The sequence below is a fragment of the Acanthopagrus latus genome, chromosome 24, assembly GCF_904848185.1.
Source record: "Acanthopagrus latus isolate v.2019 chromosome 24, fAcaLat1.1, whole genome shotgun sequence".
Classification (NCBI taxonomy): Eukaryota; Metazoa; Chordata; class Actinopteri; order Spariformes; family Sparidae; genus Acanthopagrus; species Acanthopagrus latus.
The window spans coordinates 12094336-12109272 of record NC_051062.1 but is presented as its reverse complement, the minus strand read 5'-3'; the positions used below and the strand labels follow the sequence as shown (position 1 = coordinate 12109272).

Sequence of the window (14937 nt, the reverse complement as noted above, 5' to 3'; positions counted from 1 at the left end):
GCCTGGGCACGTAACCTAAAAAAGTGTTTCCCACACATATACTTCACTTGGGCCATCCAAAGTATATTTAGCGACTCATTTTAAGCATTTTGTACTTATTTCTTTGATATATTTGGCATCTCAGGGCTTCCAGAGACTAGTCATTGTTTTGTTTTACCCCTCAATCTGCCCACTTTGTTTACCGCATGAAGTGTAAGTGTAAACATTGTTGACAGCATGTTTTATTTTAATATGGACTGCGTGTAAGAGTCGGCGTTGCCAAGGCACGATTTAACACGATCCCAATACACAATAAACAATAGGACCTCCTTAACGTCGTTGATCTTTGCACCAATCCTTGAATAACCAGAGGCTCTGTCTTCACAATGCGGGACTTTGTGTCCTCCGCTTGACGCAATAAAGCAACTGTGTAATCAGGCTAATCAGGTTGGTTCCTGTCTCGATTAAGTTGAAGTAATTTGGTACGAAATAGTTGAATCATTCACTGAAATCTGCTGACGAGGGAACACTCGCACACCTCGCTGCAACCTTCAATCAAGCAGTAAATATGTCAGGTTTGAATGCTCATAAAGCAACACCCCTAATTTAATCTCGTTCTGACTATAGTATGGTATTATATAGGGGGGCATATCCTTCGGCTTGAGATGAAGAAAAGAATGTGCCTCGAACTTTGGGGAAGATGCAACATGAAGATCTGTGCCCTGGCAACGCCGTGAACACTTACTCAAATGCATGCTTCTCCAAATTCAGACGCCGCTGAAAGATATTTCCATCCATAATCGAGTCTGATGGCAAATAGTTTCTTGAATCAAGTTTGATTTTTTTGATTTTAGTAAAGTGATCTGCCTTAGTCCTTCCCATTTCCAGACACAGGCACTCAAACAAGTTGATTTCTCTGGGAAAAGGTTTCAGGTATTTCACTGCATTGCCTGGTTTTCCTTAATTTCAAGAAAAAAGAATTACGGCAGGATGAAGGATTATGCAGTGCTCAAAACTTTGTTGTTGCATCAACCCTCCTGTGGGTGTAGGGGCTTGTATAAACAGTGGTACACTGTGGTTTTACACCCTCAGAGGTTAATTATCTTCAACAATTTTCCCCTTTGTATAATGATGTGTCTCTATGTGGAGAATCTGCGGTGGGAGTACAATCCAAGGGTTTATTTTACAACCCTGGCACAGCTCGCATGCAGGTAAGTCACCTGAACAATTCAAGAAATCCTGCTTTCGTCAGTGTCCTTGAGCATCTTGCGTTACATGGCAATGTGAGAGGCCAAGGAGACCGGCATGATAAGGGTCGAGAGAAGAAAAAAAAAGTTTCCGTGAGCGTTGCAGATTCCTATCAAGAGGTGCTGAGCTCGTCAGTTCCGCATTTTTGGACACCGAGATACTTAGATTGTACACTGATGAGAATCATGAAACTGTGCATGATGAATGTGTCTCCTGCAAGAAAAGACAAAAAAAAAAAAGAAAAGAAATCTACCTGTGTCTCTGTCTCAGTCTGCCTCACCTTTCCAAATCTGTCAAGTATCAAGATACGTGCAGAGCAGCAGCTTCCAAAATCAGCTGGATTGCAGCTCTTGTTCTCATGTTTGGTGATCTGTCAGCCGCTGCCAGAGCTGTGTCTCTTTGCAAGACATGCGATACCGTAACAGGAGGGCATTGTCAGGCTGGACTGAGTCAGAGGGTGTTGAGAAAGAAACTCACAAACAGCGAGCGAGGGCACGTATTTACCGAATGTGAACGAGGGACACACTGGGGCTTCGCTGCTGAGATGTGAAGAGATAGACACTTTCGGGTGGTTAGATGGTTTAAAAAGATGAGCGCAGGAGTAATTTGACAAGACAAAACAAATGTGTAGATACAATTTACCAAGAAAGTCGACTAAAAAATGTCAACAAGTCTCTGTGACGTATCAAAATGATCTTGATTACCTTAGCTTAGCATAAAGACGGCCACAAATACAGCTACAAGCGCGTACTGTGTTACGAGGGTCTCTTCTTACAGTTTATGTGTGAGGCTTTCATTCAATTCAATCATTGCGATTACGACTGTTCCACTATCTGTACCCTAAATATGAAGCTACAGCTAGTAGAAAGTTAGCTCAGCTTAGCATAAAAAATGGAAACTTGAGGAAACAGCTAGCCCGGCTAGCACCACCTCTGTGGCTTTATTCTTTATTTGATTACCATTAGCTTAATGCAATGCTAAAATTAGCTAATGGAAGCTAGTTGTAGTGATATGAGTCTTATTGATCTTCTTTAGCAAGATAACTCAGCAGCACATTGAATTAGCCTTTCTCTGGGCAACCTGATGGCAAGATTAATTCATTCTTTGTGGATTTAGGATTAAAATAATCCACCTCAACACTTTAAATCTTCCTCACCTGCAACTTTTCAGACCCAGTGTCTCAACTCTTTTCATTTTCCTCTTTTTTTCCCAGGAGCCGCTGACAACAACAGTGTGCAGCACTCGTCTGAAAAGAAAAACAACACAAAACAAACCTTTCACTAAGCTGTCACTGACACGTCTTAATACACTACAGTCTTGATTTAATGACATGTCATGAGCGTGGCCTGAGTCACTCTTCTTGGCGGAGATGAGGCTCTTACAATCACACCGGGGAGTTGATGGAAATCTGTCAGAGGGACGCGTCTCTTTCCTCACTATACATACAGAGACGCTCTTGTTTCTGGCCCGAGCCGGATGTGTGTCACGTGCATGCTGATGTTTTGGCTAACGTGCTCTGGGTTTGCTCTCCCTGTAAGGTTTATATAGATTAAAGTTTGTCTCTCGTGGTGGTGCAAAGACGCGTCGATATATTCGTACGAGACATCTTAACCTGGATCCTCATAATGTGCGTGAGACATCTGCACTTTGAGCTAAACTAATATCTTTGGGGGAGCTTTTTGTTGTAGTATATTTGCAAAGCGAGAGTCTTAAAGCCTTCCAGGATTACGGCTTTAGACAGTGGCATTTCTCGGGGATTATGCTGCGTATACTGCTTGTACTCTTCTTGATGCCAATTCACATAGAGCTCAAGCCAAGGCGATGAACCCGCTGACATCAGATAAGGCAGAAGATGTGAGTACAAGAGGGATTTTGCTCTCACACCTTTGCCGCTTTGTTGCATTGAGGCGGGTTTTTGACGCTCGATTTGTCAGACTGATGGCATCTATGACGTAGTTTAGAAAAGTATGACAGCTGGTTTTCAAAGGATTACTGAGAAAGGAGTGAGGGGAGTTCATTCTTGTTCTGCAGGTAAGGGAGATGGCAGAGAAGGGAGAGAGAGCTTCATCGCGGGGGCCTGAAGTGTTTCTCAGTGGAGGGACGCTCTCCTCTCCTCGCTGCCTCCGTCCAGCTGATCCAACTCAACCACGGCTGGCAGGGAAGCGAAATTTCCGTCTCTCTGTGTTTGCAAACCAGCTTCCTTCCCCGGCCAAAAGACAGAACAGGCTGCTATTAATTACAAAGAAATATTATCCTCTTGCGGGAGGTTCGCAACAACACGAGTATCCAAAGCAAACAGATACGGTGTGCTTGGAAGCTTGGTGCCTTGTACAGCTGCCATGCCAAATCCAGGCCCACAGATCCTCTTACAGCAGATCAGAGCGAGGGAGGAGGGGATGGTTTGTTATCTGCATGCTGCAGCATCATAATTCCAAATTCATCTTTACTTCTTGACTCCGAAACTGATAGGAAGGCAGAATGCAAGAGCGACTTTGTTGCATTTCCTGCCGAAGTTTGCGACTTTGGACGGAGTTTCGACGAACAAACTTTCTGCAGGATCGGAGGAATCTGATTGCACGAGCGCTCGAAAAACTTCCCAACACACGGCGCGATAGCAGATGGTTGTGTGGGAGGTTGTGAGTTTTTAAACATGCATAACACCATATCAACCCTGCAAAACAGCGCGGGAGGACGAGGGAAGATTGCATTCATTACACTCAAGATGTTACATTTTGTTGTAGGAGGCCTTTCCAAGGTCAAGAATTAGGGTTTTTCCATCAGGTGGTCCTTTCGCTGATACCATTTGACTGAAAACACGATGCATTCATGGTCTTTGAAGTGTATTTTTACACTCTGAAGGCAGAAACCATTAAAAGAAGTCAAGCAAGTCACCCCCATTTATCTTGAAAGGGAGTCAGTAACCGAACCTCGTCGAAACTGTCAATTTACAGATGGAACCTCTAAAGCTGGGGGCCCCCCCCCGACGTCGTCCCGCAGTACTGTACATAAACACATCGTAAATAGCCATTATTCTCTTGACATTACCTGCAAACTGTGAGGAGAGGACATCCTGTGCAGTCAAAGGGAGAACACTCAGTGTCAGGATGATGGATGAGGCCGGGCCGTGTTGTTTTGATGGAAAGATTTGGAGGGAGATCTGTTTGTGGAGGTGTGCGAGAGAGATGATACCCAAGTGGGCTGCTTGAGTGACAGCAGAGGTGCAACACACTGCCGCTGTTCTTTGTGCAAACAGTGGATTTGTGCGTCCCAGCAGAGCGGCAGGAGCGGGGAAACTCTCGTGGCTTGAACGAGGCCGCCGAACGCGTTGGATGTGATGACAGTTCCAGCTCATAGGCTCGGCTGGCGCATGATTAACTTTGAGGAACTTCGTGAAGTTTAAGTACCTTTTTCTATTCCACAGAACCTTTGAAACAAGTGCGGTGACTTCATTGCACAGGTCACATTGTATTGTAATGATTTCCTAAAAAAAGAGAAGTTGGAGAGAATGTTTCCTGGATGGACGTAATCTGGCACTAATTCTAGGGAAACTCCAAACGTGTCCAGGTAGTGACTTTGAATGAATGTGTAGAAAGTCCCTTACTGAGAGCACAAGTCAAATCTGAGCATTTGACTCTACAAGACTTTAAGAAAATGCAAATATTTATCTGGGGTTATACTGTTTAGTTTTACAGATCATGAATTAAAGTGTTAGTGTACATTTTTTAAAGTCAGAGAAACATTACAGTTATTATGATGCATCTTCTGGGAACCATGAATGTCCAAAAACATGTTCATTTATTAGAGGATGTTGTGATATCTTACAGGATAATAAAAAAATAAATATATCTGCCTGCAGGTGGCACAGGAGGGAATCAACAAAGACAGGAGGATTCATCCTCTGGGGACTATGAGTGAACATAATGCATCTACTCGCCCTTTCAGACTGGGCAAAAACACACTTAACATTTGTATTTTGTCTTGGCAGTCGTCAAAAGTGTTTATCTGAATCGCAGCGATGGAAACACGACACCACGGGTGGACACGCTAATTTTCGCCCCCTTCCCGGCACCACGCTGTGACGTGTGAAGTTTTACGGCGCAAATCTGAAACCACTTTTACATCGTCGCTGGTCTCCATGCTGCTTTTCTACCGGTGTGCGTTGTTCGTAATGATGAACGTGAAAAAGAAGCGCAATAGGAGCCGAGTCAGACACATAGGTCAGATCATACAAACTAAGTTTTATTTGCAGACAATAAATCATTTTAGAAACAGCATTCTTGACTTGACACTTGGCTTAAATGACTGTGTTACCGTCCAGGCTGAGAGAAGGGGGCCTCTCCTGACGGCGAGCATGTATGCGAGGACTCCAACACTGTCATCAAAGCCTCCGTCAACAGTGTCATTCTGCAAGAGGCTCAGGGGAAGACCAAACAGCCGAAGCATGCTCGAATCGTTGAGTTGTTGAGTTGTTGAGTTGTTGAATTGAGGCCTGTGATTTTTCTGCCTCCCTTCACCTCCCACAACGCTCACTTTTGACTTTCAGCAGCAGAGTTAAAAATAGTTCATACTATTTGGTCTGCTGCTAACAATCACACACAATGAATTCATCCCATGACCAAAACTTGGACTACATGATGCTGATTTTTACATTTTTTTTTCTTGACCTCCTGTTTATACCAACGTTTTCACGTGACCCATATCTGATTCCTGCGTTTTCACCGGAACTCTTCTGTTTACACTTCCAACAACCTGCATGCAGAAGGGACTTCTGGGTGTGATCGTAAATGACATATATACACACGTTAAAAGGAGTCTGGACAGTCTTTACAGCTAAACGGACAATTGCAATGAACAAAATAAGACATAAATACACAAGCTCGTGTTTTGTGAAACATCACCAATGATCCATTAAATTGTGAGATGATGAAAGAAGAGGAACAAGATGTTTGTATTCAGAGTCTGATTTTTGTCAAACCATCAGTGGTTTAATGGTTTATGATGATCTCAGAACAGTTGAGCTTCCTGATATGGTCCAATCCAACATATTTGGCTTCTCCATGTACCTTGGAAGTAGGTGAAGTTCCAGGATGGCACAAAGATGATTTATCAAAATATCAGTTTGGTTTTCGTCAAGGAAAATATCAGTTTCTGTCATTGTTTGTGGTTATTTCCTGTTTAATTCTCTCCTCATGTTTCATGTTTTGCTTTTCACTTCCCCCCTTTGTCCCATTCCCGCCTTTTATTTTCCTGTTCACCTGTGTTTCATTTGTTAATTAGTCCCTTTTTCTTTTTACGCCTGTGTTTTTTCTCTGGTTTTGCCAGTTCATCTGTTTTTGTCATGTCTCCTGCCTTCCTGTGTATGTTCCCATTCCTCGTTCCTCATGTTCTGGGTTTCTTCCCCACGGATTTTTGGTTTTCCCTCTGTTTTTGTATTACGGTTTAGTTTCCTGGATTCTGCTTGTTGACCTTCTTGTTGCCAGCCATTTTGTTACTAGCATTTTGGATTTTTGGAGTATAGATCATTGGATGTTGGACTTCATCTTCATTCGTCTGTGTGTGTCATTTTGGGTCCGTAGTTTAATCTAAACGTAATAGTTCCTGACGTGTTTGAGCAAACTCCAGCACTTAAAGTCTCTTAAATCAGTGGTTCTGAGCCGGAGGGTTTGGACTGTGGCAAAGATGAAACTCAGTTCAGTTTGCAAACTACTGAAAGGACATTTTTTGGGGAGTCTTGCTGAATAAACAAATGACGGACACGACCTGCGACGAGGGGCTAAAACAGATGTTGCTTTAAGGAATCCTACACTAAAAGAAGATGGGAAGCGCTGACTTAAATAACTTAATCATCGTCCACTTTAACATAAAGTCGGCCGGTTAGCGAACCTCTTTCCTAACGAGGTCTACCTCAGAAAGATGATCTCGGTGACTTTTTTCTAGGCGTTACTCACACCAGAGCAGCTGCTGACGGACAGGTTTGACTGTTACGGAGCCGAACTTGTTACCTTTTTGTTGGGATACGGAGGCCAAAGTTGCCGTCAGGCACGACTGCATGTTTCTTTTCACCTTGTCAGGTAAGGAAAGAAAAGGGATTTTGCCAACAACGCACTGTAAGCCCCCTCCAGGCAAACAGAACAGGCCAGACAGTCCCTGAGCTGTGGGATCTTCTTGTTGCACCTCGGGAGATTTTCTCCAATGACTCATGTGTTTCTTTCTCACCTTTATTTATCCAGAGAAGTTTTGCTGAGCAGGCACGCTCTCCTCTCTGCGTCGCCCGGCTCATAAAGTTTCATGGCATCACACCTGGGAGCCGCTCGGTGAAAACCACAGTCTTCTACTGTTGACCGCTCAGCAGCTCCACTGGCTTCGTCGGTGGGTTGAGTATTTTGCTCAAGGGTACTCCTGACAGTCAGTGTTGAGAGAAGAGTGAGTTATGCTTTTTTTCGCTTCCTCTACCCAGAGTTTTCCAGGCAGACTGGGGATATAAAGTGGTCCAACCTCGCCGACACAAGCCTGTGTGTGTGTGTGTGTGTGCTTCTGTTTCCAGGCTACCGTAGGAGTTTGGATAATTCATCTTTGGGGGATTGACAGGTTTGATGACCAATGCCAGTGATTCATCGATTACTTTGCCAGGTGCTGAGATTGCTGGCTTGCAAACTCCGCGCTAGTGCACTTTTATTTTTGGAAAAGAGACTGCTTTCCTCCCAAAAGATCAATCTGCAGCCTGAAATATTATGTTCTCGTGTTGTGTCTTCACTGTACAAAGGTAGCTCAGATGATTCAACATTCTTAATTATTTTTTCATACGCACACTGAACAAGCTGTACTGTACTATGCAATCCAATCCTCTCCGACAGAATAACTATTAAAAAGGTCCAATTTGTATGAAAGTGGATGTTTGAGTTTCGTTCCCAATTTGTCAAATACTGACACTTCCCAGTTTCCCCGACTCGTCAGATACTGACGCTTTGGGAAGGCAGTCAAACTGACCTACAATCTGAAAGCCTCTGAAAGAGTTGGGAGCGAGGCTCAAAAATCAACCGGCCCCAACCCAGCTTAAATTATACACAAGCAAAACAAAGTGAGAACATACAAATAGAAATAAAAAGAAATGAACAGACAAGTTTGAAAGACAGTTGGTTTGTGGACCGTTTTGAAGCCTCAAATTTGGCATAACCATGGATCTAATGACACGGTATTATTTCCTGTCTTTATGCTAAACTTACTGAATCCAGCATCATATTAAAGGGCACGGACGTGACGATTGCTTTTTTACTATCTTTCTAAATATAACCTTTTTATAGTAGGGGTCAAAAGGTCCTCTTACGACTAATGACAACTGCGCTGTTTTAAAAAAGGTACATTTTACAGTTATGCATGGTTTGCTGTTTAAAGTGTAACCCTTGTGAAGGTGAACCGTCACCTACAATCCTGCAGGCGTTGTAAAACAAACAAAATGAAGCGGGGCAGGCTAACACTGAGAGGAGAAAGAATTCAAACCATCGCAGGAATGATACCTGCCGGTCCAGAGAGAGGCCGAAAGGGGAGGAGGTCACCTGCTTCAAACGAGTACAGCACGTTATATTTGAGAGAAAACACCAACTGTCATAAATGTGAGTACTCCAAAACTTGAGTCATGTCGGGGCGTAAGTGTTTGTTTTTACGACGTGGCCCTCGAGGAGCCTCGGGGGCTTTGGGAAGGGCTCGTCCTCGGGCCAGCGCCGACGTGCCAGGATCTCCCAGAGAGCCGTCAACGTATGGAGTTACCTGAATAATTTGTTTCAGATGCTTTTATTAAAATTCCTCTCCGGTGATATTATTCATGTGACATGTACATACAAGGCGCCTTTTTGTCTTCACATCATTTTCTGAGATCTTGTTTCTGGAGAGCCGAGGGAAGGAAAAGAAACCTTTAGCTTGAAGATTCATCTGGCTGGAAAGTGCCTGCTGAGGCGAACACATCCTCCCAGAGCACGACTGCTTTCTCCTCAATGGCTGCCCAGAATCAAAATGTTGAGTGCACCAGACACACACACACACACACACACACACACACACACACACACACACACACGGGTGGTTTTAAGTTTTTTTGGATGGACGCAACACGGTCAGTGTCTTTCCAAAGTTCATAATTTCTTTGCTTTGAGTGGGTTTCTCTTCCTGAAAAGCCAGTGATAATTACCAGCATGAATGAACATGACCACCACCATTTATTTCCTGTGTTTAAGGCAGCACCGATTCCATTACACAACCATTATTTAGTCTATGAGTTCTGCCAACGGTAATAAAAATCGAGACGATCTCCTCCACGGTGGAACTTGCACCCCTCGACACATTCATTCAGAGAAGCAGCTGCCAGCAAACTGCAAAAAGTGTCTATCTTTATATCTCCTCTTCGGTCTTAAAAACATACTTTTCACCTGAACTTGGCTCATTTATCTGTGTTTATCCATTTATAATCAATGTGTGTGAAGAAATCAAAGAGACAGGTTTGCACATTTACACATTCCTTGATCTGTGAATGTAAACGTCCGGCACCTTGTAAATCTGTCCGGAGTCCAACATAGCAAGAATTCTTTCAGAAGGAGTTCTGCATTTACAGGATATCTTATACATGATGCTGTGTATTTCCAGCATGGTATGTTCGCTTTATTTATTCATTATATATTTCTTTCACGCATCACTTCTTCTCCATGTTATGTTTGCATACCCTCCTACAGTGAGGGGATTTACGAATGGGTGCTTAAAGGTGCGATATGTAAGAATGATCAACAGGAAGTGAAGAGATAACAGTTTTGATGTCATGACGTCTATTTGTGCAGAAACATATACTGAAGTTAGCATGCTAAAGTTCCTGTGTTAGCAGTGTAAACACCACTTCCCCAGTGCTGAGCTAACTAGCTAAACGCCAGCTATAATTAGCAGTACTCTGGTGATACGCTGTGCACTAGCCCTCATCGCTAATTTGGACACTGTTGTCCGCAGATAGAGACAGGAGACGGTTAGCTTAGCTTAGCATAAAGACCGGAAGTAGGGAAATCAGCTACCTTAGTTATTTCCATGAAGCAACTTGCATCTTGTTTACTTTTGACAAAGAGTGACAATGAAAGGTTGGGGGGTTAGGAGGGTGTCACACACTTAGCTTAGTCATGCTAAGCTAAGACAGTCCTCTTCTAGCTTCTCATTTAAAGGTGCAATGGCCAATTTTCATACTTCATACTCCAAACGAAAAATGGGGCAGCTTATTATCAAAGTAGCTGCTAACTGCAGCTAACTGTAGTTTACATCATTTCAAACTGTTATTTCTTTGAGCTTTGTGTATTTTTGAGTGTTTTTTTAAAAAAAAAGTCTTACATCTGGCGAGCAAAGTCTGAAGTTTTCCAAATCACCTGGCTGGTCACATAATACAGTATGTCTTGTAAAAACTCGAAACATCACCACAGAATCACTGCAGCTTTCACTCGTATCTGTGTGCCAGAAATGAGAGGAAACGTTCACCCTGATCCTGGAGGCAAGAAAAACCTGCTTGTTTCCTCCCAAATCTGCGTCCACGCTTCACTGAGATGCCTCACAGTCTCCACTCAGTCTCATAAAACTTGACCCTTTAAAAGCTGAATTGGATTGAACCGTGCGTCCTCGTGGAAGATGTGAGCACTGATGAGCACTCTGATGCGCAACCGTTGTTCCAGAGAGATTTCACACGAGCGTGAAGCCAAAAGAAGTCAGTGAGCTGTTGCGGGGACACGACGGGAGTCGAACGTGGGCCTGTTTCTACTGCTCTGGCGTGAGAACAGCTGGCCTGCCTCAGAGCCGAACGCTCGCCAGCCACTTTCTGACCAACATGTGGATGCGAGGAGAAGCCTAATGTACCGTTTCCCCCCTAATTAGCCTGAACTCGGCACTGTTATCTTAAGGAAATCCTCAGGAGCTGTGATTTGGTCAAACTGCGGATATGACAGGAGCAAACGGGCTAAATCAATACTTTTTGAGGAGATCATCACTGGCAGATCTAAGAGAGCCTCACTGATGAAGTTTTAAATATTTCCTACACTTCATCACCAGCCTGCGTACTGACATGTCACGGATGTTTGACGGTGGCAAAAAGGCAAGCATGCATTCAGCGCCACTCACAATAAGCACCTGCTAGCTCTTCTTTGTGAGCAGCTACAGAAGACTGAACATATCACTCTCATGTAATCTGTCTCCTGTCCAACAAAATAATAAGTCTCAGTCTTCTTCGTGGAAAAAAAAAAAAAAAAACAGCATGGAGGAGGTGGAGTGCGAACCAAAACAAGCAGGTTGATTTTTCCATTTGATAAGAGCGGAGTGGGAACGTTCCCTTATTTGAATATTTACAGTCCAGTGGCATCCGCATGTGCAGGGGTCAGGTTTTTCCAAAAACGACCGAGGCTCCGTGTAGGAAGGTCATACCTGGGTGAGATGCCTCTCACACACTGAACACATTTCCAAGTCTGCACACTTTGGCTCTCGTCAGCGCCGAGAGGTTCATGTTTTGGCCTGTTGCATGAATGTGATTTAAAGTAAAAAAAAAAAAAGAAGGTATAACATTGACTTTTCTTGTGTTTTATAAAAAGTTAAGTGAGTCATGAACTTTTAACTGCGGTTCAAAAGTTCAACCTTTAAGAGCTGACTTTTGGAAATCGCATATCTGTTGTTAAAACCACTTTGTGATTGGTTGGTTTAATTAAAGCTTGAGTGATTCACATGACTGCCTGCGGTACGCTTGTGTTCACACCAGTCAAACGAACTGGACTTTGGGGGGGAAGTGGCACTCAGATCCCAGCCAGGGTTCCTGTTGTGGAAGCACCATGAGGCAATTTGGTATTTTTATCTGTCGCATGAAGTTAAACTAAAGAAAAGTAGGGAATCGTTGGGTGGATTGAGCTCAAAGTCTCAGGGTGAATGAATTCAAGAGATTTTGATGATCTCCTGTTCATCTAGGCACCAGCTGGTCAATCAATCATGCAGCGGGGCTTGAGCTTCAAGTTTCTTCACTAAAATGACGTTGGGTAGCCAAGAAAATACAACAGGGCACCACTGTTTCTGGTTAGGGTCCTGGGTGAGTCAGGGACAGATTCAGATTGAGTGTGAGAGCCACCCGGCTGACCTTCCTCACCTCTTCTAAGCCTTCACAAGAAGGGCGTCCTCACAACATGATTGGCTGGGAGATGAACGGCTCCAAGCTGCTTCCACTCCTCAGTCAGGAGTTGTTCTCCACGACCCTGCACACAGGTGATCTGAATCCCCTGCAATTAGTCCAGAGGGAATCAACAATCAATTATCTTTCTCCAGAATCACTTTAAAAGTTGCACTTAGTGTTTTGTTTTACTCTAAACTACCTGTTCAGTCACTTCATGACACTCAGAGATTTTTCCAGCTGTTTGATTTGTAGTACAGGGTTCTATATTATTCTAGACAATTCAACAGGACATCACTCAGCTGTGTCTGAAATAAATCTGCCGTTGGCTACTGAACTCCTTAAAACTGAAGGTTTTATCGCTCAGATCTCTTGGAACCGACGACGAGCTTGAGTGTTTTAGTCGGCGAAGGAAGTGCTGAGAATGCTACGTCAGGTGTATTTGAACCTCGGCAGGTCGCGGGCCACAGACGCTCGATTCTTCTTTCTTGCTCCTTGGCGCGAAACACCTTCAGCGGCCCGGCCTTCGGACTGGAAGCCATTTCCATCGCAGCGGCTTACCTCCCAGACCTCCTCCTTCAAAGACGATTTCAAAGCGGAGAGGCATATGGTCCTCGTTTTTTATTCAATGAACTGGCCGTCGATCGAACCCGGAGCTACCTGGTACCGAGGTCGGCGCTAACCGCGGGCGCAGCTGATCTGACGACTGAACTTTCGCTGTGTTTTTATTGCCTCGACAGATTCTGTGTTTCGAGTTCGCTTTGTTTTCTCTCTGTTTCATGTGATTGAAATGCTAAACGTGTCCTGTGCACAGGAGATCTCTTGTTTAAGAAAACTTTGCTGTCAATGGGATTTCCTTGTTCAAATAAAGTTGTCAAATCAAATCAAATCACGGCGGCTGCGGACAGGCCTGTTACCTTTACATCTGTCGGCATCGAGGGCGGATGCATACGTTATAGTGTCTATGAAGTAAGCCAGGCCCCATGAGAGAGTCCCATGATGCACTTGGTGGGAGCGTGTACCTCCCTCACAGCTCGTAATGTGCCACGGCGAAGCGGAAAGCGACAGTGCGTATGTAATTTGTCGGGGGGGAAGTGTGTCATGCATACTTGCGAGTTTGAACACTGTCTGCAGCCGTCAGAACCTCCCAGTTTTGATTTTATATTTTTTATTGCCAGCCTCGGACTCTGGCGGCTCCGACTCTGAGCAGCGGCGGCGCTCGGGCCCTTAAACCTGGAAACGAACTCCGAAACAAACAAGCAGCCTGGGCTACCGCTTGGAGAGCCGCCTTGTTGACTCTCTGGATTTCCCCAAGTGACTCAGCGGCTCGACCACAAACGCACACCTGTTATCAATCTGTTTGCCGTCGTTTGATAGTTCAGCTTTGGAGTATTTTGTTTTTTCAGGTTGCGGTCGACCACTACTAAATTAGTGAGTTGCTCAGATCTGGAGGTAAATAGGTGACAAACAATAACCGCCACAAGAAAAGAACCAACGTTGTGTCGGGACGCTAAAATCAAAAGTTGCACATTTTGAATGATATAGCAAGTATACAAATAAATAAAGAGACGGTGCATATAGTCCACATTAACAGTCTAAAACAAATAAAAAACATAAACAATAAAACAGACAAAAGGCACAAAAAAATGAGCGTTTTCAACCTAAAGGGTAATTCCACCAATTTCACACAACAATGTGAGTTTGAGAAGTACTACCTGTTCATAAGAAGTAGTATAAAGCCTTTTTTGGCCCCAGAGGAAGCTGCATTTAATCCGATTAATTGGCTCCAGTGATGTCACGCAGTGGCTGAGTTGCATTGTGGGTAACGTGGGCACCAGGTTTTGAAAAAATAAGGAGAATGCTCGCAATAGAAAAAGGTGTTATCTCTTGTTCTGCAGAGTCGATTTGGATCATTTGTTTGAGACTGCTTTTCAAAACCTGATGACTACATTACCCAAGATGCAACTCACTCTAGCACTGCACTCTTATAACACTGATGGACAAACAAATCAGCAGAACCAGAGATATTATGTTTCTGTATTTTTCAAATTCTTCCTCATTTTCAAACCCTGGCTCCTACAGTTACCCACAATGCACCTCGGGTCACTGAGTGACATCACTGGAGGGAATTAATCAGATCAGATGCAGCTTTCTCTTGAGCCACAGAAGACTTCACGCTACCTGATTACCTGACCTATTCACACCTGTGCCCTTCTGACGGTCACATGCAAAAAGACGCGTTCAGCCCGGCTTGACGAGCAATTCAATACGTGTGAAAATGCAAATAATTAACAGGAATGAAAAGATAAATCACGTCCTGCTGAGGAAGTACCAACTAAAAACAGGCAGTAGTTTGACAGTAAAATGTCGTGGCGTGGGGGGGAAGTGAACGCGAGAAGGGCAGCGGGTGAACCAACGGTCACACGTGCCTCCAACTCGCCGAGTCGTTTCATATGAGAAGAAGGTTTTTGGATTCTGAACAAAGGTTTTTCCCCTTTTTTTGAACCTCTGGACCCAAAACGTGGCTTTAATCTCCGGCCAGATGTATTCAT

General features: G+C 44.0%; 1 long non-coding RNA gene across 2 annotated transcripts; it reads right to left on the bottom strand.

Annotated features, from left to right (window-relative positions):
• Positions 1-8796: 8796 nt before the first annotated feature.
• LOC119015457 lies at positions 8797-14399 on the bottom strand. 2 transcript variants are annotated; one of them, XR_005073354.1, is made up of 3 exons: positions 13495-14399; positions 12365-12494; positions 8797-9219 (listed from the first exon to the last, which is right to left on the bottom strand). It is a non-coding gene; the product is annotated as an uncharacterized LOC119015457 (long non-coding RNA). The 2 variants fall into 2 exon arrangements; XR_005073355.1 differs by having other exon boundaries at positions 14101-14399.
• Between the last annotated feature and the right edge of the window lie 538 nt (positions 14400-14937).